The following is a 22299-nucleotide window of genomic DNA, read 5'->3' on the forward strand; positions in this document are numbered from 1 at the left end:
TACAGTGTCATTCAAATCCACTGTTCCCTTATTCTTTGAATGACCTACTTATTGTTCACAGTAGGGTATTAACATCCCTAACTATTATTGTATTGCTGTTTTTCATTTTAGTCCTGTTACTAGTTGCTTTATATACTTAGGTGCTCCAGCGTAGGGTTCATAAATACTTTTAATTGCTGTGTCTTCTTGCTGGACTTACCTCTTTCTCAATATATAATGACCTTTTTTTTTTTTTTTTGACCGTGTTGAGCTTAAAGTCCTTTCTGTCAGATGTAAGTATAACTACCCCTGCTTTGTTTTGATTTTCTTTTGCTTGAAATACCCTTTTCCATCCTTTCACTCTCAGTATATGCGGGTCATTAAAGCTAAAGTGAGTCTCTTGTAGGCAGGATGTTGTTGAATATTGTTTTTTTTCAATCCATTCAGCCGTTCTGTCTTTTAATTAGAGAACTCAATCAATTTATGTTTAATTATTGACCTGTGAGTACTTTGTATTAACATTTTGTTAGTTGTGTTCTATTTAGTAGATCCTTTGTTACTTGCTTTTTATCTTGCTGTCTTTTTTGTGATCTGATGATTTTTATAGAGTTAGGCTTTAACTTCATCATCATAATTTTTTTGTTTACCTATTATGAGCTTATCCTTTGTTTTCACCATGAGGCTTAACTAATATCTTACATCTATAGCGTTTTGTTTTAAGCTAGTAACACTTGCATATCAATTGAATTAATATTCTCAATGAGTCTGTCTTAGTATTATATGATTTAGATATTATTCTCCTTTATGCAGGTAAGGGAACTGAGCCTCGGAAAATTTATTTTGTTCATATGCATACATATTGTTTAAATCTAAACTTAGTTTCATAACTATCAGTATAGACATCAGGGGCCCTTACTCTGGGCCCTTTGCTTCAGGCAGTGCCAGGTTTTTGAGTGTCTTCTAATTTTCTGTGTGCCCTTTCAAGCCTGGAACTGGTACTCAGTTCTAGTAACAGGTATCACCTTCCACAATTTTTTCTCAGAGCACTCCTTTGCTTTCTGGGACCAAACTGGAGATGGCAGTACAAATAGTCAAAGCTGGAAAAGTTTGAGTAGCAGCATAATTCAGTGTTGAATTATAAGCCAAAGTATAAAATAACACATGCAAGTAGATAATCCTGTCTCTTGGAAGGAGAGCTTCATCTCCCCTCTACCCTTTAGGGTGTGTTGGACTTAGAGATTCACCTACACATAACAGAATATGGGAAGGAAAAACTAGTAATTTTATAGTGGAAAACCTGGAAGACACTAACTTAGCTATATGATTAAGAGCAACATAACTAGTGACAAATCATGTTGTTAGTTTGCTCCCCCTGACGTGATAGGAAGAGGAAGATACTTCATTTATGTGATTTTCTTTCCAAACACCTACCACCTTCCTCTAAATGTGAGGGGAAAATGTAAGAAAACTCAAGTCTAGAGACACTGTTTAAACACCTAACCGGTATTAATCAAAACTGTTAATGTTTTGGAAAACAAAATAAGACAGAACTTTACATAAACTGGAGAAGACTAGAGGAGACATGAAAACTAACTGCAAAATGGTCTCTTCTATGGGATTCTTTAAGATGAAAAAAGACATCAGTGTAAAACCTGGTAAAATCTGAGTAAAGTCAGGAGTTTAATTAATAATAATGCACTACTTCTTAGTTTTGACTAAGTTACCATAATAATGTAAAATGCTTAACACTAGAGGTTAATGCAAGTTTTCTGTAAACCTAAATTTATTCCAAAATAAAAGTGCATTAATAATGCATTTAAAAGGCAGCTGCTAAAAAAAAGTCCTGTAACAGAAAAAAGAAAATAGGCAAACACTAAAATAAATGAGGTGTGCACTTCAGTTAATAATAATGAATCAATATTATAACATAAATTGTAGCTAATGTATCATATTAATATAAGATGTTTATGATAGAGGAACTTGACTGTGACGTATAAAAGAACTTTCTGTAATACCTTTGAAATTTTTCCCGAGATCTGTTACTATTCTAAAAGATAGTCTTTATTCAAAAAATACATAAAATCAAGGTTGTTAATAAAATTAAAATCTTTTACTGCTTAAAGTGCATATAAATAAACTTTTAGTGCCTGCTTCAGTGAAGTTCAATTTGAAAGTGGATGTCTTCTTTTTACTTTAAAATTCTAACAAATCAAGTAAATAAAATAATTAGGAAATTTAATTACTTAAAGATAATCCTTTGAATTTCTTTTACTTATTTAAAATAAAATTAGTTTCCTTTTTCAACATTCAAATATGTCTGAAATACTAAAATAAGGTATAACTGACCTGTGTGTTGAATTCTGAATAAGCATATTAGAAGTTGACTATCACTGTACTTCTTTATTAGGCAAATATTATTGGGTATGACTAGGTGGAAACTACCCTTCAGGTGGAGGCTCTGGAGATACAGTGTGAGCAAGACAAAGCCCCTGACTTCTTCTTGTTACATTCTCATATACTAATTTGCAATCTAAATCAGAAACATGAAACACTGAAACAAAAGACTATTTGAAGGTGACTATTAGTGAATTTACTGGATTATACAATATAATTCTCAGTTGTCAGTTTAAAATATATTTACTTGTGTATATGTATTTTCTTACTAACTAAAATAGAACGCAGGAAGAAATGAATAACAGATTAATGTAAAAATTCAGGGTTTTTTTGGTTGTTGTTGTCATTTGTTTGTTTTTATAAGGGAGATATAATCGTCTACACTATTTAACCTGTAAGCATAGTGGTAGAGCAGTCACTGATTTTGAATCCATCTTTGAGTCTGCTTCTGTACTAACGATGGATGGATTAGCTTTGTTAGCTGAGGATTCCTTTTTTGCTTCTTTGTCTTGTTTTTTGTTTGTTTATTTGTTTGTTTTTTTTAATTCACTATCCTGGATGTGTTGAAAAAGCATCACATAAAATATATGCTTATTGGGGAATTATAGTTCCCAAACTTGCCTCACAGAAATACATTGCAGTTCACTCTCTGGTTAATTAAATGTTGGGTGTGAAGAGTAGGTGCTCCTCGTAGTAAAGAGCTTGAATCTTGTCTGTTCCTTTCACACACCACGCAGACAAAGCACCCTAAATCTAAGTATGTCCTGCCTTAAAAGAGGCACAACAGTAGTATGTTCCTTGCAGGCAAATAAGATGGAAAAGCTGAGGGAATGCACACAGGATTCTTACCGTAATGTCTGGATGTCTGGTGTGCTGTAAATTTCCACTTAAGGCATTTTGAGCCTTGACTTTTACCTCAAGTCTTTAATAGTAGCCATTCTTTGGTTGTTCATTCTTTGTACTGACTTATGAATGGAACATCTTTTTTCCCATGAGGAACTAGCTGGAAGGTAATAATAATCTAACTGTTACTGTCAGAAGCCTAATTTGTAATATTGAACGGTCCCAGCAAAGTTCTGTTAACGGGATAAAAGAGGATGTCTTATTTAATTCATGAGTTTTACATGTCAGATCTTTGAGCACATGGGGAATGTCAATTGGATTTGCTAATATATATGTAAATTGTATCTAGACACAAAACCTCTTGGGTTTTTAGTTGTTGCTGGTGATGATGTGGGTGATTAATATAACACAATTTATTTTATTTAAAAAAACATATTTCCTTCTAGAAGATAAATCAACTTTAGGGAAACTATTGAATTTTCTCTAAGGATGCAGTGCTGTTATTATTCCTAAATATCCTGTATCAAGACTGTACGTCTCCTCCAAAGTTATATTAATCTTTTCAGCCCTGTGAAGCACATAGGTTGAAATAAGACCTATTTTGAATTAAATGTGAATCAGCTAGTTCATTTCTGATGAGTTAGGGGAAGGTCATAAAATCACTCTACCCTTGAAAACATTAGCCCAGCATTTTCTTTAACAAAGAAAAAATTAAGTACTAAAAGAGTTTGTCACCTCCTCTTGCACTATCTTTCTGTGAGAAATCTTTCTCTTTACTAATTTACTGTGATTTAAAAACAAAAAGAACAAACAAAAATACCATTTAAAGGATTCCTTATTGAATCTGCAGTTTAACTTGCAAATTAACCCTTGCAATTTAACCTGAAAATTAAAAAAATAGGCCTAAAATTATGTAAAGATAAAATAAGATAGAAACAGATCTTTCATAAAGTAGCAAACTCCTTTTCAAAACATTTATGACAACTTTTAAAATAAGGCACAAATTATAAAAAACAAATCACAAAGTACTAATGCTAATGACAGAAAAGTGTTTGCTATCATCCTTTTCCACTTTTCTGCATAAAAGGCTCACATGATACTTGAATTTTCAGGATATACTTCTTAGCCCACTGCAGAGTCAGGAAATTTATAAAACTGTTTTTGTTGATCTTACTTGAAATGAAGAAGAGACAAAGACACAGTAGAAATTAAGAAGGACTATTCCACTAACTGAAAAAAAGTTTAATTCAAGAAACTATAAACATTTGACTCCTATTAAATAAGAGATGCTTTTTGAGGGCTGGTAATAGATTCAGCAATACATGAAATGCTCTTGGAAATGGTATTATAGTCAATGCACACATCTATGCATTGAGCTAATCCCTGATGGGAGCACAGGATTAGTCTATCCCCCTAAGTATTTACCTAGACTGAACTACAGTTCTGTAAAAATTAAGTAGTTAGTGATTTATAAAACCCATAATTTACATGTATATTAAGTTCTGCTATGCTTATTGCCCCCAAAAATAGTGTTCCCAAGACTTTCTTTCTCACTTAAAAATATGCTGTGGATTAGCTTTGAAATAAAATTGAAACACATCCTAATTGCCCGATTGCCCATTGCGCTGATAATGGTTAAATTGACTTTTTTTCCAATCACATGTAATAGAGGAAATATGTTTCTTTCTAAAATGGCACCCACTTATTTCCAAGTATAATTTTGAGGAGTGAAATCAGAATCTAGAGAGGAAATTGTTAATTTTATTCATTATATCCTTAGGGTCATGTATACACAAGGCAGAAGAGAACTAATTATGTCAAAGAAAGGCTTTTCCCAATGGACCTGACACAGTGATGGAACATCTGATTTCTTTCCAAAATATCCAGTCCAAGAGGTTTAGTAGGAACTGTTTTGTTAGAAGCATTGAAGAAATGACAGTGTTTTAGACAGGGAGGACAAGTAACTTCGAACTAAATCTTGTGTATTTCCATTTGAAGTCCACTTTCCCTGATAAGGTATAAATCTGATAAGATGAAAAGTCCTGCTATTTACAGGCAGGAAAAAACTGAAGAAACTGTAACAGAACATGAAACCAGGTGCATAATTAAAAGTGAGGAAGGGGAAAAAAAAACACAATGTTTTAAAGAAAAAGCCAATTTAGCTTGTAACATGTAGAATAAATCAAGAGAATATAGACTCCTTCACTGTACAGCCAATTAATCTCAATATATCCAATTACAATGTCAGTTTCCTATCTTGAAGCAACAAAGTTACACATGCATTTGATACAAAAACTAGAATCAAGCTCTAGTGTCCAAAATTAAAATATATATAGTTTTGAGAACTACTTTTTTTGCCTCAGTTTCTCATCTACAAAATGAGAAGAAAAATACTATCTATCTACACATTGTTGTTTGAGACTGAGGTGAAATACTGAATGAAGTGTATTATAACATAACATAATAAAGTTTCTTGCACATAAGTTCAATGAATGCTGTTATCATGTGTAATTATTACCTTTGTGTAATTAAGTGCCAGTATATTTCATTAAATGCTACTAAATCAATGCTTTTTAAATGAATGTAAATAGATTTCCCCATTAGTATTACTCTCTTTTACATTTTTTCCATTAAAATGGACATATATTAGAAATATTACTTGGCAGAAAACTGTATAGATAGGGAAATAATATATTTATCTTGTGTATTTTTATGTGTATACTTTTTTGTGCTCGTCAATCTGGGACCTAATTAAAGTTTTCATATTCATTTTACTAGATGGTTAATTTGATTTGTTGATTTATTTTAAAACTTCCTGTCTCCTGTAACAGTATATATGTACCAAAATATCATGACTCCATGTCACCAAATGATGATTAACAGCTGAACTTCTCCATTAAGTATAAGTCAAACATGAAAACTACGGTTATGGATGAAAGATTAATTTCACACAATATCAAGAATAACTCCTCAAATTCTGTGTACACCTATGAGCCACAGAAGAAAATATGAAATCACGTAAGAAAACACTAGCAGAAAGCAAAGAATCAAGACGTTACGAACACTTCTTTTTACTTATATCTACTTCAGCACGCGTATTGCCAATACAGACACGATGCTTAGTGTTAAAATAGGATCCTAATAATAAGTTGACTCAAATATATTTTGCAAGTAGGGGGAGTTTCATTAAATAAATGTAATAAACTATGTTGACAGCAGGGGCTTCTCCATTTCTTGAAATGATCAGCTTAAAGAAAAAGAGAAAAAGAAAGAAATCACCTGATATTTTCTATTGCCTGAGGCTGAAGGGAGTTGTGCAGCCTGTTTCAAGGTATATACCCATTTCTGACAAACACAGTTTTTAATTTTTCTATGTAGGAAAATGCAAAAATAATATATGCAATATATCTTTAATATTGCATACTTGGCATTGCATTGAAATCAAAGATGTGTAACCTCAAACTTGAAACTTAAATAGAAATTAAATTTCCTATAAAAATACAAGGCTTAATCATTACATTTCTAGAACTATGACTCAAGTTCAATTCAATGAACATAAGCTAAGAAATATTGCATATGGTATTTTAGAAGCTAGAAATAAAAGTAAGAATAAAATATATCCTCTATTATCAAGAATCTAGTGGAAGAGACTGGCATTCGCATAAAGAAACTGCATGGTCCACATTCTGGACAGAGCAGTACTGAGAAGGAGCATGTCATCCTGATCAAAGATGTCATCACGGAAGAGGTGAAGATTACATGGGGTCTGAGTGTATGACAAAGGTCAGAGTGGCCCTGATGACACACATTTGTAAGTCAAAACTCATCACATATATTTGTTATCAGCTCTATTGTAGAACTTTTGTACAGACTTGCCTCATTTTGTTGCACTTGGCTTTACTGCACTTTGCAGACACTGTGTTTTATAGAAATTGAATGCTCTTGGCAAACTTACTTCATGCAAGTCTTATCAGCGCCATTTTTTTTCGACAGCATTTGCTCACTTTAGGTCTCCATGTCATATGTGGGTAATTCTTTCAATATTTCAAACATTTTCATCATCATTGTGTTTACTCTGGTAATCTATGGTCTTTGGTGTTACTACTGTAACTGTGCCGGGGTGCCATGACCCACGCTCACAAAAGATGGTGAGCTTCTTACATGCTGTGTGCGTTCTGACTACTTCACCCGTGCAGCTCTTGTTCGTCCATCTCTCTCCCTCTCCTTGGGGCTCCCTATTCCTTAAGACACACCAGGATTAAAATTAGGCCAGTTAATAACCCTGAAATTGCCTCTGAGTGTTCAAGTGAAAGGGAGGGTCGCACATCTCTTACTTTAAATCAAAAGCTGGAAATGATTAAGCCTAGTGAGGGACAGGCAGAGATAGGCAGAAAGCTAGGCCTCTTGTGCCAAACAGTTAGCCAAGGTAGCCAAGGCGTGAATGCAAAGGAAAAGTTCTTGAGCAAAATTAACAGTGCTCCAGTGAACACAGGAATGATAAGAAAGCAAAACAGTCTTATTGGTGATATGGAGAGAGTGTGAGTGGTCTGGATAGAGGATCAAACCAGCCACAACATTCCTGAAGCCAACGCCTAATCCAGAGCAAGGCCCTTAACTCTCTTCAGTTCTATGAGGGCTGAGAGAGGCGAGGAAGCTGCAGAAGAGAAGTTTCAAGCTAGCGGAGGTTGGTTCATGAAGTTGAAGGGAAGAAGCTGTGTCCAGAACAGCAGGGTGCAAGGTGAACCAGCAATGCTGATGTAGAAGCTGCAACAAATTACCCAGAAAATCCAGCTAAGATCATTAATGAACATGGCTACACTAAACAGATTTTTCAATGTACTCGAAATAGCCTTAGATTGGAAGGAGATGCCATTTAAGACTTTCATGGCTAAAGAGAAGTCAGTGCCTAGCTTCAAAGCTTCAAATTGATAGACTGAATTTCTTGTTAGTAGAAACGGCATCTGGTGACTTTCAGTTGAAACCAGTGCTCGTTTACCATTCTAAAAACCGAGGGCCCTTAAGAATTATGCTAATCTACTCTACTTGTGCTCTATAAATGGAACAACAAAACCGAGATGACAGCCTATCTATTTACAGGATGGTTTATTGAATATTTTAAGCCCACTATTGAGACCTACTGTTCAGAAACAAAGATTCCTTTCAAAAGCTTACTGCTCATTGACAATGTGCCTGGTCACCTAAGAGCTCTGATAGAGATGTACATAGAAATTAATGTTGTTTTCATGCCTGCTAACACAGCATCCCTTCTGCAGCCCATGGATCAAGAAGTCATGTTGTCTTTCAAGTCTTATTATTTAAGATACATTTTTCATAAGGCTACAGCTGCCATAGATAGTGATTCCTTGATGGGTCTGAGCAAAGTCAATTGAAAACATTCTGGAAAGGGTTTACCATGCAAATGCTATTAAAAACATTCATGACTCATGGAAACAGATCAAAATATCAACATTAACAGGAGTTTGGAAGAAGTTTATTCCAACCATCATGGGTGACTTTGAAGGCTTCAAGGCTTCAGTGGAGGGAGTAACCCTAAGGTGGAGGAAGTAGCAAGAGAACTAGAATTAGAAGTGAGGTCTGAAGATGTGGCTGAATTGTAGCACCTCAATAAAAACTTGAGGGAATAAGAAGTTGCTTCTCATGTGTGAGCAGAGAAGGCAGTTTCTTGAAATGGAATCTGTTCCTGGTGAAGATGCTGTGAAGACTGTTGAAATGCCAGCAAAGGGTTTAGAATATTGCATGAACTTAGTGGATGAAGCAGCAGCAGGGTTTGAGAAGATCGACTTCAGTTTTGAAAGTAGTTCTACTGTGGTTAAAATGCTATCAAACAGCATTACAGGCTACAGAGACATTGAGGAAGGAACAGTTAGCCGATGTGAAAAACTTCATTGTTGTCGTATTTTAAGAAACTTCCATAGCCACCTCAACTTTCAGCAAGCACCATCCTGACCAGTTAGCAGCCATTACCGGGGCAAGAAGCTTCACCTGCAAAAAGATTATGATTTTATGATGGCTCAGATGATGGATAGCATTTTTAGCAATAAAGTATATTAAGTTTTGTTCATTTTTAGACATAATGCTATTATGCACTTAATAGACTACTCTATGTTGCAAATAAACTTTTTTATGTACTAGATAAAAAAAATTTTAACTCATTTTATTGCTGAATTTGCTTTATTGCAGTGATGTAGAACCAAACCTGCAGTATCTCCAAGGTATGCTTGTATATAAAGTTCTAATTTCATCACAAATTAATCCATTTTTTTGAAAGATACCTATCTTCATTTTTTTATGTGCTATCTATGGCCATATCACTCTGCAACAGCATAGCTGATTAGTTGTTACAGACAGGAAAGGCCTTCAAAGCTCTACGGAAAGTCAGCTAACCTTGCTTTAGAGTCTGTGATTATGAATTTTGACAACTACACTTTCTGTTTCATGTGGTAGAATATTTCTTCTTGTTTTGATTCATTTATGTTTCTTAATTATGATCTTTATTTACCACTACATTGATCTCTACCAAATGTTGTGTTATATTACCACTGCAAAACAAATTACTTTCTGTTGAAATTAAGCACTTAACAGAATTTGAAATAGCCATTAAAATAATGTCAGACTTGTCTTTGGAAGGAAAAAGAAAACCCTCCAAACCCTCTACTTACATCCATGTTTTGAATTTTAAAAATAATGAAATTAACTGATACTCTTTGTGAGTTTCTAAGTATGACAATATAAAATTAGAAGTCATTGAATTTTTTGTGAAGTCCTGTTTTTAATGAAACCAGATCATTAAAGACAGGCAGAACTTCTTAGTATGTTTATGTTAAATCATGAAATACAGAAAGGGTATAATCAGATTAAAACTGTCATTTTTGGGATAAGCCTTATCTGAGAGAGGATATAGTAATACATCATTGGATGTATGTATGTTTGCCATCAGTACAGCTGTTTTGTCAAACATAAACAAACCCAGATAAGGCGAGACTTCATACAGAAAAGCTAGTGAACAGGATGAGTGCTGCTCTCTCAGGAATTGTAAGTGTCTCAGAATCAAACTGAAAAATTCTTATTTTTTAAAGGAAAAAATAAGGAAGGGGAAGTTGAGCAAATGAGAGTGAGTCAGCCGAATGAACAATCAGCATGGCTGACAGGAAATGTGTGTCACCACGGTCAGCTGATTCGGGGATAAGCCCATGAGAGGACACGTTGCTTAGCTCAGTGCTTGCTCAGGCTTGGGGGTTTAAGGGGCGACCTGAAGTTCAGAGACCTGTGGCTGTGAGGGAAACCTGACTTTGGTCAGTTGTAAACCCCTGGTCAATATTAAAATTGACTAACTGCTTTTTAAATAAGTACTAACAGTTGGTGAGCAGATTGTGATTTAGGCTTTTCATCATGATGGGATACACAACCCAGTGGTTGATGATAAATTTTGAAAGAAATTTTGGAAATAGTATGTATTCATCATCAATTTTCATTTGAAATAGATATTAATAAATGTTGGAGAGAAAAAAATTAAAAATGTTCATACTCAGAATAGGCATGTACAAAAGGCTAAAATATTCTACTGACACACTATGTACTAAGCTTTTCTATTTTATAAAGAAATCTCAAAAACTAGCCTTTAGCCAAAGACCAATCCTGGCTATTAAGGCACTAGACCAGTGATAAAAAATGAAAATATAAGACAAGTACTTACATAATTTTAAATGTCATGTTTCCTTATTAACTGTAGAACTCAATATTGCAAATAGATTAATTCTCTCCAATTTGAGCTATTGATTCAGGCATTCCCAATCAAAAACTAGAAGTTATTTTTATAGATATTGACAAACTAATTCAAAATTATATGGAAAAGCAAAATACCAACTAGAAGAAGAAAGAAGTCCTGAATATAAAGAATAAAGTTGGAGATTCATAGAAATTGATTTCAGTGTTATCTGAATGTTATATTAATCAAGATTATCATTTTGGCAAAAGGATGAAAAATTAATGTAACAGAGTGGAAAGCTCAAAAGTAGATCAACACAAATATTGTCAACTAATTTTTGACAAAGTTTCAAGACCAAGAAAGGACTGTCTTTTCAATAATGTTTTTTGGAATAACTAGATTCCATATGCAAAAGTTATCAACCACAACATACACCTCATACCTTATGATTTGTGTATATATTTATTTTTATTATGAGATATAAATCCACGATTTAGATTTTTTGCAAGTGTATTTTTTATGATCATCCTGGCCTCGAGATTTAAAACAAGTTTTATAAGTCAAGACATAGAAAACAAAAGATAAAAGAACATACAAATAAAAATTTAAATATACTAATAACAGAATTACCTCTATTTTAAAGTGGCCCTTTTGAAAAATAGTGCAATAAGTGTATGGGAATAATGTTAACACAATCCTAAGTATCAGAATAGCTTTCTTGTGTTCCTTTTCTAAGCAGCATGCTTGTGTATCAATAAAAAAGATTTGGATTTTATATTTGCATTAATATCAAATGTTTCCGTATTGTATCTCAGACATTTTGGTTTTAGTATATTAGAGAAAAGTTTGGGAAGGTGAAACACATTAGATACATTAATTACTGGACTCATTTAGACACATTTCTGTAGAAAAATATGTGACGTTGTTGTGTACCGTTTTCTAAGAGCACTCACACCTGTGTGTTTCAGAGCAGTGTCAACTACACAACTCCATTTACTTTTAGCCACAATTTACTAGAAGCCGGTAGGTACTGTGGCCCTACCTACCTCTCTCCTTTCAATGGAGGGAGTCTACTAGCAGCTGGAGAAAAAGCAAGTTAACACAGAAATGCAAGGCTGAGAGGTAAAGTGGGAAAACGTTGAGTCCTTAACTTTCTCTTCTTCTCTGTTGTTCAAGCAATTAAATGCTTTGTCTTCAACTCTCCAGTGCTGAATGCCAATCACTTTCTGTAGACTGTAAATAATACTAATTTACAAATTCAAAATAGTTACTAATTTTAAAGTTAGCCTCGTAGAAATGCAGTTTCATTTATTCAAGTTATGGAAGAGTGAGTAGTATACATAATAGTATGGGATCCCCAGTCCCACGCCCCAATAATCTAGCAACCTAACATAATTTAGGGTAAGAAAAAGCCAGTGGAAGAGCATATAACACTAACCATTGGATTCCATTTTTCCTAGATCCATGTGAATGTTGCAAAAGATTACAGACAGAATATCAGACGAACCAGAGCGGAAGAGGTCAGGGGGATGTGTGTGTAGGGGAGGTCCTGATTTTCAGTTTTGGTTTTTATTATTCAGGTTAGGTTATACTGGAACAATAATATGCATAAATCCTTGGTAGTTTCATCCCTCAGAGCATTGCAGTGTTCGCTTATTTCTCATACAGGTCAGCATGTCCTAAGACTGCGACTGCTCCCCCAGTCTCTGATGTACACTGGCTGTAGCTGAACCTCATAAAACATGTAGTTGCAGGTCACCAGAGCAGGGGAAGAGAAAGCCAAAGGGTCTTAAATATATTGCCTCAAAGGTGCCAAATTCCACTTCTGTTCACTGACCATTCATTGACTAGAAATAATCATATGGCTCTACTTAACTGCAAGTGAGTTAGGAAATTTGAAGGCATGGATGCATAGTCATGGACCATCATTACATGTATGTATAATCAGTCCTTCCTATCAGAGGGTCCTGCAGTCATGGAGTCAACCAACCACAAAACAAAAATCTTTGAATAAAAAACAATTTGCAGAAAGTTTCAAAAGGCAGAACTTGAATTTGTTGTGTGAAGGTAACTATTTACATAGCATTTATATTGTGTTAGGTATTCTGAGTAATCTAGAGATGGTTTAAAGTATATGGGAAGACATGTGTCAGTTATCCACAAACACTGTCCCATTTTCCATAAAAGACTTGCACATCCTTGGACTTTGGCCTCCCCTGGGGTCCTAGAACCCAACCCCCATGGATACCAAGGGACAGCTCTACCCAAAATCTAAACACATATTTTCAGAGTTATAAATGAAATATCTTTTCATTTATAAAAAAAAATAAAAAAATAAATGAAATATCTTTTGTATAATTTAGGGCTCAACTGATATTCTAGTAGCTAAAAAATACGAGTGCCTTGAGAAATCATCTTTTTTTATGTATTTCAAAGATATTATGCAATTATGTAATTAGAATAATGAACTTAATTATATAATCAGTACACTAATTATATAATTAGCACAATGTAAGAATTATGAATTAGCTTAGTATATCAGTGTTGGTACTGTCCATACAAAAAATTTCTTATGCGTGTTTCCCTTTCCCTGGAGTGTAAAATATTTCCAATTTTTTCCGTGAGCATATGGAGTTAGTCCTCCGTGACTCTCATAAATGTCATGTGAGTTTATCACTCCTTTTGAAATATCGAAGGGGAAATTAGAGAAGTTGATTAAGACAAGAACCTGAGTAGTCAGAAGTTATTTGCAGTCGTTGTATGCAGTAATTCTTGGTTATTAAATATAGATGTCATGTTAAGTATTATGATAAATAGCTTATCCATTTCATATGATCATTCATGATATAAAATTAATTTGAAAATATAAATACTTCAGGATTTGAAACTTAAATATTAAGTATAACATTACTTTTATTAAGTTGAAAAACTAAAAAGATCAATGGTTCCTGAACATCCGGTCTTAAAAATCACAGGAAGAAATATAAGTCAATTTTACAGAAATCTGATGACATTGCATCATGGTTAATAATATCAACATAACAAATAATTACTTCCAAATAAAATGACAGTGTGGGCTAATAGTCAGACAGTAAAGTATAAGTCTGGCTAACTCATTACTTTTAGCTCTCATACTATGGCACCTATTTTGATGGAAAGTAACCATGTTAGAAGTGATTACTAATTAATAAAAAAGGTTAATCCATTTAATTTATTAGCCATTAATTAACTAAAATTTTGTCTTTTTAGTTCTTTTTTCCTTCTCTGCAAAATGGATAAAATAAAATGACTTGTTATCTGTGGAATAATGTACAATGACTAAACAGAAAAAACAGATTCTTGAGAAGACTAAAACAATGTTAGAGGCAATTGAGAGATTTTGGGATTTGAGCACTGTTATTCTCGGTTTATAGGCTCTACAGAAGATTTTCGAACCTATTATTTTAACATTCATTTTAAATGTCACAATTATTTTAACAGAGGAGGATGCAAAGAACTGTAGAGATGTGATGTATAATATCATTTAAGGGGAACATGCAAATAATATGGCAGAAATAAGTGGTACTCATCTTACTCTTGGATGGTGATTCTCACAAAAATATAGAGCTATCATCTGCAATTTAAAATATTACAAAACAACCCTCACTTCTGTTCCTACCTTTCTAAGTGAAACAGAATTATTGCTAGGCAGCTTCAAATTCAATCAGCCGTCTTAATTTCCATGAAAGCTAATTTCACCACAGCAGTGTTCTTTACTGGGACTGCCTACAGAAAGAAAACTTCACTGCATTCATCTGGGGGGAAAAAGCACAGTGGTATTCAAAAATTATGAGCCATGCAGAAGTAAATGATCTTTATATACAGAAAATGACATAGTGGATTAAATTTTAGTACCTGATAACATTTTTGAATGAAGTACTAGCAAAAGACAAGCAATAAGATAAATCACTGAAGGTCTAAAGAAATACAGATATATACAAAACCCGTTACCATTGACTTCAGGTTTTCAGCAACCTATACAAACATTTAGTGGAATGTAAATTAGTGTGTTAAAATGACTAATGTTTATAATAATGTGATTCGGTTCAACTTGAGAAAAGCAGAGTTATTATCTAGAGCTAATTCTGAACATACTCTGGGCCAGAAAACAGTTATTAAATTAAATATATACTTTTGAATATTCTTTTAAAATAATTTTTAATGTTCTACTGGATTGTTTTGTCTGAATGTCCTTCCTTCCTTTTTTCCCTCCTTCCTGTTTCCTTTCCTCCCTCCCTCCCTTCTTTAAGTCCCATTCTTCCCTCCTTCCCTCTTTCCCCCTTTCCTCCCTTTCTTACCTTCTTTCCCTTCCCTCCCTTCCTTCCCTTCTTTCCTTTCCCCTTTTATCCAGTTGTTAATTCACTCTTCAGAAATGTATTGTGCATCCATTATGTACCAAGGACTGCATGAGGTTTTAGGAAGACTTAGATGAAAATATTAGCATCTCTAAGGAACTTACAAGATAGTTGACTTCATGAATTGCCTTGTAATTCAATTTGATGAATTTTTCAAAGCAGGTGCATCCATGAGACAGCACACAGATCAAGAAACAGTACCAAAGACCCAGAAACTCCTTCCTCTTTCTCATCAGTATTCCAGTAGTTTCCAATTTAAGGCTGTTGGGAATAGCATTACTGTGGGTCCACTGGTGCATTTTTTTTTTGCACACATATAGGTATTTCTGTTGATTATATACCTACTCAGAAATTACTGGTTCATAGGGACGTTTGTGCTCAATGTTCATAGGTGCTATCAAATAACAGAAACAAGCAGGTACACTGTTTTACATTCCCACTAGCTGTGTATTAGTGATTCAGTTCAACACCTTGGCAACACATGGTGATTTCATTTTATTTATTTTTACCCCACTTTTAGTCAGGCGTCTGGAAGTATAATCACCATATGTAACTTTCACTGAGTTTTGACAAATATATGCAGTCGTATAATCACCACCAAAGTATAGATTTTATCTATCACACCAACATGTTCCTTCAAGTCCCTGGAAGTTAATTCCATCTGCTTCTCCCAACAATTTATAACTCATCTCCTTTCCATCCCTATTGTTTCCCTTTCCCAGAAAGTCAGATACATTCAATTCTACAGTATACAGCCTTTTGAGTGGAGTTCTATGCACACAGCACAGTGCTTCTGGGATTCATCCGGAATGTGTCAGTAGTACATTCCTACACGTAATAACATATGCTGTTCCATTTTATGGATATACCATGATATGGTTATCCATTCTCCAAGTAAAGCAGATTTGGGCTGTTTATAGATTTGGGGCAATTATAAATTAACCTCTACAAATATTCTTATGCAGATTTGTGTGAATATATATTTTTTGTTCTCTTGGGTAAATGTCTAGGAGTTGAATTGCCGAGTCATAAAGCAGTCCATAGTTAACTTTATAAAAAATTGTTTTCCAAAAAAGCTACATTTTTTTATTCACACTGGTGATAACTGACAATTCAGTTGCTCTGCATTTTTGCTAAAATATGACATTGCTAGTAATTTTAATATTATGTATTCTAATTGATATGTAGTAATGTCTTGTTTTAATTGGATTTCTCTAAAGACAGGATTTTATGCAACTTTTAATATGTTTATTTGCATCTATATACATTCTTTGGTGAAGTGTCTCTTCAGATCATTTGTCACATTTTTATTAGCTTATATTTATTGTTCCACTTTTTAAAAATATTCTAGATACAAATCAATTGTCAGATATGTGATTTACAAATACTTTTTTACCAGCTTCTGGCTTATCTTTTATTTTATTTAAAATTTTAATGATGCCCAATTCATTTTCACAAAACATAAGGTCACATATATTTTCTGTCAAGTGTTCTTCAAAATGTTTTATAATTTTGTATTTTACATTTAGGTTTCTGATTCATTTTGAGTTTGCTTCTGTGTAAAGTGTGAGGTATATGTTGTGGGTCATTATTTTGGCCTGTAGAAATCCAATTATTCCAGCACTGTCTGTTGAGAAGACAATTATTTCTTCAGTGCATTGCCTTTGCCACGTTATGAAAAGTCAATTGACATTTTTGTGTGGGCTTCTTTCTTGTCTCTCCATTCTGCTCCATTGATGTAATTGTCTCCCCTTTGGTGAATACCATACTTCCTTGATTAATGTAGTTTTATAGGCAAGTCTTGAAATTGAGTAGTGTGAGCCCTCAGACACTGTATTCTCTTCCTCAGAATTGTCTTGGCTAGTCTATATTTCTTTGCTTCTTCATGTAAGTTTTAAAATCAGATGATCAATTACAGAAAAAAACTTGCTATTATGTTGATTGCATTTACGTTAAATCTGTAAATCAAAGAGCAGAATATTGACATCTTAATATTTAATCCATAATCTGTACATCAAAGAGTAGAAAATTGACATCTTAATATTTAATCCATGAACATTGTTTACCTTTAAATGTATTTATATCTTCTTTGACTTCTTTTATTAGTGTTTGTATTTTTCAACATATAATTACTGCATATTTTTTCATTTATACAAAATATTTCATTTTAGGAATGCTATTGTAAATGATAATTTTCTTTTTTGAATTTTGAAATCCCACATTTCATAGCTTTTTGTTAAAGTGTGTGGTACTTATGATTTCTGGTCAATGCTTAGTTTGTCCCAGTATCTCCTCCCTCTTTTTCTGGGCTGCTTAAGGTTTTTTTGTTGTTGTTGTTGTTGTTTTTTATGGATTGAGGATAGAACATCCTTTATCTTAAGGCTCATTTTGCCCATCATTTAAGATGTGACTTTTCTGTGGTTTCTACTTAATTCCCAGCTATTCTCAAGTTCTGTCCAGTCTGGATGATCAGAACTTAGTCTGCTCTTATCCTTGAGTGAACTGTTAAGTATTAGTTTAAACATCTCCGTGATATTTCATTACCTGTTAGGCATTCTTTGCCTAGTTTTATGATACACATATAATACAAATGTACACATGATCTCCTTTCTAAACTCTGGTTTCTGTCTCTTTACAATAGCAATGTTGTGGTCTGTGTGGGTGAGGGTCCCACCTTGCACCTTGATCCTGAAAGTTCCTCCAAACAGAGAGCCCCCCTTGTTTCTTTCTCATCTCTCAGTCCTGAACTGCCTGCTGTCCAATATCTAAAAACAGATGGGTTTGATTTTTTTCACATAGTTTGTCCAGTTTTCTAGTTGTTTATGGAAGTAAGATAAGTCTGATTCTATATTTTAATAGATTCGGGGGTAAGAATGCTGTATCTTCTTGATAATTATTTTTACAGTATCTTAAATATACATGTTGGGAGTTATATTATATGAAGTTATTGATAGTTTTCTTCCTTTCAAATAATTTTATTTCCTTACAAGCTTTCTGGTTATCATTTTCACATCCTTTCCCTTCTAAGAAAACCAACATATAATATTAATAACCCACCATAATGTCTATTATTTTTTCACATACTCACTTGCTATTACTTTTTCTGATTATCTTACCTGTGATTTGCTTTCTCCAACCTGAAAACAGTTTCCCTTTTTATTTTTTTGAGTCAGAGACTTGCCATGTCAAGCCGTCTCACAATGTTTCAAAGAATCAGTATCACTATCTTACTTCTGCTGTGATACACATTCCATTTTAGAAGGCACTATAACAAACATTTTAAAAATTTGTTTTATGTTGTGTGTCAGCACCAGCGAATTCTTCACAATGCTTTTGAGCACTGTATTAAAAAAAAAAAAAAGACTTTGGAGGCAATGGAAACCAAGACAAAATGCCATGATGCTTTAGCAGTATCTCTCATAACTGTGTCAGTAAGGGTGGTTATATATTTGCTGGTCCTACATTTCCAATGGGTGTATCTCTAGAAAAGGATATACACTTTGGATAACTCATACATCTCTTGATATCATGTTATTTCTTAGAACTTTTCAGCATAGTAGCCACCAGCCACATGTGGCTGCTTCAGTTTAAAATTAAATGATTTAATGTTAAATAAAATAAAAAAATCAGTTTCTGAGCTTCACCAACCACATTTCAAAGCTTAATAGCCACATGTAACTAGTAGCTTCCTTATTGGTCAACATAGATATGTAGGCTGTTTCTGTCCTGACAAAGAGTTTTATCACCAAGTAAAGCCTTAAAGAATGAATCTACATCTCAGTTTTATTGATCTGTAATTGGATCCTTAGTTAAAAATACAGTGTTGAGCCAGAAACTTCTTGAGGGTACGTAGTACGTATCTGGTTCCCTGTTTACAATGGTGTTTATTTCATTCTTCCTAGCAAGTGACAGGATTTTTGATAGACTCCTCTACCTTCTGACTGACTAAATATGAGAAAATTCATCAGATGTTCCTGAAAAGGAAATTGCTAGCAGTTTTCATGTTAAAGTGATAATAATACCCTCATTAGCTTAAACACTGTGCCCTGTGCCGTCATCTACAGAAGAAGCTGCCTTTGTGTGTGGGTTTAGCTCTTCAAACGACATGATTGGGACGTCCTTCCATTGTATGTGAATATCACTCTGGACAATGAACTTCATTAAAGAGCTTCAGAGTATAATAAAAACCAATCTGACAAAGAAAGTTTTAAAAGTGCTTTATGAATTGATAATATAGTCAATGAAAGAATATACGATATCACAGAAATGCAATTGGTTTAAGTTGAACTTTATCTGCATACATTATTTAGAAAAATAATGTTAAATATTTAAATCTTAATGTATTCCTTTTTGACTTGATAAGTATTTCACGATTCCTTATTCTGGCTTCTGGAAAGTCTTTTGTGATGAGCCGGAAAATAGTATTGCATTTAAGTTCTCATATTTCTCTCTTTAGGTTGCTTTATCCTGATAGTATGTGAAAAATTCATTTTTAGCTTGCCAAGATTCAATTTAAATGAATTATCTTGAGGATTTTCAGTATCACTTTTTTACACTTTATGGATGGAAAAAAAAAAAAGAAAGAAAGAAGGAAGGAAAAAAAATCCTATGCCAGTAACTCCTACTTTCCCAGTTAAGGATTCTTGTTCTGTTTTGCCTGACTTAATCACTCTAGAGCTTGTAATCAGATCAAATCATTTACTTCAAAATATGTATTGAGCATTTGTTCTGCCAACTTTGTACTTACAGTTATCACATTGTCATATATTAATTTATTTTTTAAAATTTGTCAAAATGTGTTGATGAAGTAGACACAGTATAATCCTTGCCTTCTCAACATGCCCTTTCATTGCAATCGAATAATGTATTTGTTGCATTGTAATATATAAAAATGGATCAGAGACATTGTTCATACATCTTTAAGAAAAAGTTCAAGTGTCTTAATTGAACAGAATCAGGTCCTAAGTGAATTCTGTTTTCAAAATAGGAATAGTTTGAGAATAAGCTTCCAGTAAACAAATGTGATGCAACAGTTTGGTGCTTTCCACACCCACGGGTTGCGGCCTCCTAACAGGATCAGCCGGGTGGTAAATTACTACATGAAGGAGTGGGAATCACTTGGACCTTAAAACGCATCACAATGGACTTCATTCACTGTTTCAGTCAATTCACAGACTTTTTTTTATATCTGGAAATGGCCAATCATTCTTCCCCCCCCCCCCCCAAAACAGGCATGTATCATGCTACACACCTGAACTTCTCCTGCTCTGCTTTCTGTCACACGCAACATTCCCCTCCGGTCCCCAGTGATCCCTGGTGGCCGGATACGTCTGGCCAATAGCAGGCATTTGTGGAAGATTAAAGGGCCAGAGGGGAGGAAAAAGCCAAGTTCCTCTATTCCCTGTCTCCACTCCCTGTGACTATCAGGCCGTGGCCGCAGTGCTCATCATGGGGCTCTGCTTTGTGTTCTAGCAGTTTCCGCCGTCCCTCCAGCATCTCCAAAGATGATAGGAGCTTCCTGCTGTTGCTAATGTCTGGGTTCCCTTTTCATTCCTTCTAGCACAGAAAACCTGTCATTTGTATTAAATGCCCTGATAATGAAATACTTAGCATAGCTTCTGCCTTCTTTGCTGAATCATTTGTGATAAATTTATACATATATATGAATATCTGTTAATATACAATTAATTTGAATATTGGAAATGAGATTCATTTCTGTCAGCATTCACACAGCATTTGTACAATAATGCTACCCAAATAAAGTTACTTTCATATCATTTAAGTCATATGTGAATATATAAAAGTCTCTGACCCCTTTATTCCTGTGTGATTAAATATAATATACTCCCTGAGTATTCATGTTTTGTGGAGTATAATAGACATACAAATGAGTATATGTAATGTATGAGTCAAAATTATATATTCTTTTTAACTTGAATCATGATTTTTTGCAAATAGTTTGTAATATTTACTTGTCTGTTTTTAATTTTATTTTTCATTGAGGTGTAGTTGATTTACAATGTTAGTTTCAGGCACACAGCAAAGTGATTCAGTTACACATATGCATACGTATTTTCTCTTCAGATTCTTTTCCATTATATATTATTACAAGAAATTGAATATAGTTCCCAGTGCTATACAGTAGGTCCTTGTTGTTTAAAGGGTACTAAAATATCTCACCTAATTTGCATTGTTAGGTTATTTTATTTTGATAAGAAACTAGACTAAGAAGAAGAAAGAGTAGTGATAAAAATCCATTTACAAGTTGAAAAATAGTAACAGATGTGTCACAACAGATGGATTTTATGTCTAATTATATAAACGTTAAACATTATGCATTATATCTTGATTTGAAGAAATTTCTGAGTGAAACGTGTGTTGTCTTTCATGAGAAATGTACGCGTAATAGGTATTGTATGCATTTAAGTAAGGTCATACTTTTGGCTTAAGGTCAGGTTTTCTTCTGCAATGATCTCTCTTTGCTGACCTTACAAAACCTGTGGAATATTAACAAGTCATAGTGATTTTATTATGACTAGATAAAGAGTTTGCATGCTTCTATTTGGGAAAATGAGTTGCCTGCTACACTGTTTATTTTCCCTCTGAAAATGAGACGTCTGAGTGTCTTATTTCAGAAGTCTAGTTTGAACAGGGGGAGGGTATAGCTCAAGTGGTAGAGTGCATGCTTAGCATGCACAAGGTCCTGGGTTCAATCCCCAGCACCTCTTCTAAAAATAAACAAATAAATAAACAAAATTACCTCCCCCCTAAAATAATAATAATAACAGTAATAAATAAAAAAATAATGAAAACAGGAGCTCAGGGGTCATGCCTTTGAAAGAACAAACAAAAAATAGTCTAGTCAATATTCTGAAATATGTAAATATTGGGATGTTTTTGAGGGAAGTATCTATAAGTTTGTTTATAAAGAGTGTATTGTGTAGATGTATATGTCAGATATTT

This window comes from Vicugna pacos, chromosome 4, assembly GCF_048564905.1.
Source record: "Vicugna pacos chromosome 4, VicPac4, whole genome shotgun sequence".
Taxonomy (NCBI): Eukaryota; Metazoa; Chordata; class Mammalia; order Artiodactyla; family Camelidae; genus Vicugna; species Vicugna pacos.